Source organism: Arachis stenosperma, chromosome 7 (genome assembly GCF_014773155.1).
Source record: "Arachis stenosperma cultivar V10309 chromosome 7, arast.V10309.gnm1.PFL2, whole genome shotgun sequence".
Taxonomy (NCBI): Eukaryota; Viridiplantae; Streptophyta; class Magnoliopsida; order Fabales; family Fabaceae; genus Arachis; species Arachis stenosperma.
The window spans coordinates 47,719,678-47,724,643 of record NC_080383.1 but is presented as its reverse complement, the minus strand read 5'-3'; the positions used below and the strand labels follow the sequence as shown (position 1 = coordinate 47,724,643).

The following is a 4,966-nucleotide window of genomic DNA, read 5'->3' as shown; positions in this document are numbered from 1 at the left end:
GAAAAATTTTGAAAAGAAAATAAAAGACTCTAACCGAAAAGACAAAATTTTCCTAATCTAATGATGCATGGTAATTTGTCTCTCAACAAATCTCCTTTGGCAAGTATACCAAATTATCGTCAAGTAAAAACTCACAATAGAGTGAGGTCGAATCCCACAGGGATTGATTGGTCAAGCAATTTTAATTGGAAGAATGCTCTAGTTGAGCTAAACAGAAGTTGAATGGAGAATTGTAGAAAATTAAATGGCGGGAAAGTAAATGACAGAAAATAAAGTACAGAATCTTAAATGGGAATGGAAGTGATTAGCATGAAAATAAATAACAGAAAATAAAGAGAATGGGTAAGATCAGAAAAATTGCAAATGGTTAATTGAGAATTTTGGTGGGAAAATTTAAGGTGTGAGCTAGCTAACAAAAAATATGTTTTTCTTTTGTTTTTACATGACTAAATGCTTTCCATGAATGCAAAATCAATTAACAACTAAATCTCCCATGCATGCAACGTTGGTACACTAACTTGTTTGTGATCAAATGGTGCAACAAGTTTGGGGAATAATTTTACCTCATAAAGTGTGTTCAAGCCCACTTGGTGTGCCTTGAACACCAAACTTATTATGCACTATACGCTGCATGTAAAGGAGTCTTATATTGGTTGTCAAAATTGATTTAAAAATCCATGAACTTTGCCTTATTACTACTAATAGAAATTAAAGGAAAAAGGCATAGAACATGGGCTGCCTCCCATGAAGCGCTTCTTTAACGTCATTAGCTTGACGTTTGGTCCTTGTCAAGGTGGCTGATAGTGCTTGAAATCTTCTCCCCTTGCAGTGAACCTATGTCCATTGGCCTTGTTGATAAGCTCCATGTGTTCCATGGATAAGATTTTGTTGATGGTGTACACTTGAGGCAGTTGGGATGGAATAGTGGGAAGGTGAGGTGGTTGTTGATATGATCTTTGTGATGAGTGCTGGTGGCTAGCATGGTTGTTAGGATTGTGAATTTGACGTCTCTGGTCTTGGCCTTGGTCTTGTTGGTTTCCCCACCCAAAGTTAGGGTGGTTCTTCCATCCTGGATTGTAAGTTTTGGAGTATGGATCGTGATTTTGCCTTGGTGAGTTACCAACATAGTTGGCTTGCTCCCATTCACCTCCTTCCTCTGTGTTTACTCCTTCTTGGGTTGATGATTGTGTGGTGACTGCTGCAACTTGGTTCTTCTCCATTTGCTTTGTAAGGTCAGCTAGTTGCTTGGCAATCATCTTGTTCTGAGCTATTAGTGCATCAACATGGTTCAGTTCCATTACACCTCGAGTGTTGCTCCTCTCAGAAGCATAGAAGTAGTCATTTTCAGCTACAGTCTCAATGACATCTATGACTTCTTCAACGATCTTATTCTTGTTCAAAGATCCTCCGGATGAGTGGTCCACTGCCTTCTTTGATTCATACGAGAGTCCCTCATAGAAAATATGCAGCTGTACCCATTCATTGAACATGTCCGGTGGGCACCTTCTTGTCAAATCCTTAAACCTATCCCATGCTTCATAGAGAGTCTCACCATCTTGTTGCCTGAAAGTTTGTACCTCAGCTCTCAGCCTGTTGATCCTTTGAGGAGGGTAGAACCTTGCCAAGAATTTATTCACCACATCTTCCCATGCTGTTAAACCCTCCTTTGGGAAAGACTCCAACCGTTTAGACGCCTTGTCCCTAAGTGAAAAGGGGAACAAAAGCAATCTGTAAACATCTGGGTGGACATCATTGGACTTCACCGTGTCACATATTCTTAGAAATGTGGATAAATGTTGATTTGGGTCTTCTTAGGCACTTCCTCCGAATGAGCAGTTGTTCTGCACAAGGGTGATGAGCTGGGGTTTTAGTTCAAAGTTGTTAGCATGTATGGTTGGTTTTTGGTTGCTACTTCCACAGTTGCCTGGGTCTGGATTGATGTAGGATCCCAGAACTCTTCTTCCTGGCTCAGCATGATTCACATGGCCATCTCTGGCATGATTATGAGCTTCTCCTTCATGGTTGTCCTCCATGATTGTTTCAAAGAATTCCTCCTCTTCCTCTGCTCTAACAACTCTTTTGCCTCTTGCTTTCCTCCTTTTTCTAAAGAGGGTCCTCTCAGGTTCGGAATCAAAGGATGTTGAAGCTCCACTTCTTCTACCTGTCATACAACCAGCACAGCTCACAACAAGAAAGAAATTGCAGAGTTTATAATGGTTAAAGTGGTTGTTATTGTGAGTGGTGCAAATTGTCAAACAGTTAGTGGGTTAGTGAACAGAATTGTAAACAATGCGGGAAAATAAAAGGAGAGATGAGGAAAAGAAAAAAATACTGCAACTAATAGTAGAGAGCTAAACAAAATGAACAAAAATAAAAAAATGCTCAATCTAGTGATCTTCCAACTTAATCATTGTTGATTCAAAATCAATCCTCAGCAATGGCGCCATAAACTTGATGCATGGTAATTTGTCTCTCAACAAATCTCCTTTGGCAAGTATATCGAATTATCGTCAAGTAAAAACTCACAATAGAGTGAGGTCGAATCCCACAGGGATTGATTGGTCAAGCAATTTTAATTGGAAGAATGCTCTAGTTGAGCTAAACAGAAGTTGAATGGAGAATTGCAAAAAATTAAATGGCGGGAAAGTAAATGACAGAAAATAAAGTGCAGAATCTTAAATGGGAATGGGGGTGATTAGCATGAAAGTAAATAACAGAAAATAAAGAGAATGGATAAGATCAGAAATGGGGAATTCATTGGGTTCAGGAGGTATTGTATTCTCCGGATCAAGTTCATTCTCATCTCTTCCTCAATCAATGCATTCATTGATCTCCTTGGCAATCTTAAGTGATTGGATCCCAATTCCTTGGAAATCCAATCTCTCTAAACTTGAACAATTGCCCAATTCCTTGATTTAATAGCTCATGAGAAGAGATGAGGCATGGTCACTGATTATACCACATGTATTTCCAAATCAAAGTGTTGGTAAGGTTAAATGTCACAATACCCATCCAAACCCCAATCTGGTTCAACATGAGATAGCATTTCTAGCATGATATCCTCATCCCTTTCCCAAGGCTCAGAGGAGATCCAATTATGGAGAGTTTCTTTTCCAAGATAACAATCCAATTAGATGAAGATTGAAAGCTTTCAAGTAAAATCAAGAGAAAAGAAAGAAGAAGAATAATGAAAACTATGATTGATCCATCAAATTACAACAGAACTCCCTAACCCAATGAAAGGGGTTTAGTTGTTCATAGCTCTGGAAAATGGAAATGAAGAAGAAGAAAGATACATTCTAACTCTAGAAGTTGCAGAAAAGTAAAATATATAGAGTGTAGTTCTCCACTATGCCAACCTCTTTTCTAGTTCAAAACTACTCCTATATATACTACTCTTCATGGTCTTCTAGTCAATTCCGCAAGTCTTAGATATGGGCCTTTGATCTTAAGTTGAAGCAGTTGGAAATCTTCAGTGGGCTCAGCTTTATTTGCAGAGAGAAAGTGATGTAAGCATGGACTTTGGCTTGGGGCGTTAGTGACGTTAACGCTGAGTGACATTGTGGGTTCGAGAACGTTATTGGCAATCACTTTTCTCACTAACGTTCCCACCACAGGGCTCACGTTAACTCCAACGTTAGTAGTACTAACGTGACCACTAACGTTGCCTTACAAACCTTTGCAAGCGTTATTGGGACTCACCTTTTCCAATAACGTTGCCTTGTGCCCCTAGACTCCCACGTTAGAGCTCACGTTAACTAAGTTAACGTGGTTATAAATCATCTTCGTAAGCATTATTGGGACTCACCTTTCGCAATAGCGTTGCCTTGTACCCCTAGCCCTCACGTTAGAGCTCACGTTAACTAAGTTAACGTGGCTCTTAACGTGGTTATGAATGCCATCCCAACGTTAGTGACAAAGGTGAGTGTCACTAACGTTGGCTCATCAATTTCAACTCCACGTTAACTTTCACGTTAATGGTCTTAACGTGACCGTTAACGTGGGCAATGTAGACTTGATCCAACGTTAGTGACAAAGGTGAGTGTCACTAACGTTGGCATTGTACCCCTAGCCTCCACGTTAGAGTTCACGTTAACTTAGTTAATGTGGCTCTTAACGTGGTTCATTGCCACATCTTGGAGCGTTAGTAGTGATCACAATTACCACTAACGTTGGAGTCCCTTTTTGTCTCCACGTTAACTACCACGTTAATGTAGTTAACATGGCAATTAACGTGGCTCATGATGGCTTTGATGGCGTTATTGGTGTTCACTTTTCTCATTAACGTTGCAAGCTTATCCCTATTCCACGTTAGTACCTACGTTAACTAGGTTAACGTGGATGCTAACGTGACTTTTTCTTGCTTCCCTTGTCCTGAAATTACAAAAATAAAGTGCATCAAAACTCTAATCCAAGTCATGAAATCATGCATTATCCAATTTAACATTCATTCCTTGCATAATTCTCATGAAATAATGTAAAATTCACAATATTTGTCTAAATCAAGATGTAAGTGTTCTTTTACCCAAAACTTGCTTATTTCCTATGAAAATGCATGAAACTACACTAAAACAGTAAAGAAAAGGTCAGTGAAACTGGCCTAGATGCCCTGGCATCACATAAGCAACAAGATGGACCGTTAGTTGTCCAAACTCGAACAATCCCCGACAATGGTGCCAAAAACTTGGTGCACGAAATTGCAATCACACTTGCAATTCCGCATAACTAACCAGCAAGTGCACTGGGTCGTCCAAGTAATACCTTACGTGAGTAAGGGTCGATCCCACGGAGGTTGTCGGCTTGAAGCAAGCTATGGTTACCTTATAACTTTTATTCAGGAGATTAATAATGAAAAGGGTTTTTGTTTGCAATATAATAAAAGAGCATGAAATAAAAGGTACTTGTGGTTCAATAATGGAGAATAGGTTGGAGTTTTGGAGACGCTCTGTCATCTGAATCTCTGCTT

At 39.5% G+C, this 4,966-nt stretch overlaps 1 non-coding gene across 1 annotated transcript; it reads left to right on the top strand.

The window, feature by feature from the left end:
- The first annotated feature begins 1,490 nt into the window (after positions 1–1,490).
- LOC130942704 (small nucleolar RNA R71) lies at positions 1,491–1,592 on the top strand. Its single transcript, XR_009071265.1, has one exon. It is a non-coding gene; the product is annotated as a small nucleolar RNA R71 (small nucleolar RNA).
- The last annotated feature ends 3,374 nt before the right edge of the window (positions 1,593–4,966 follow it).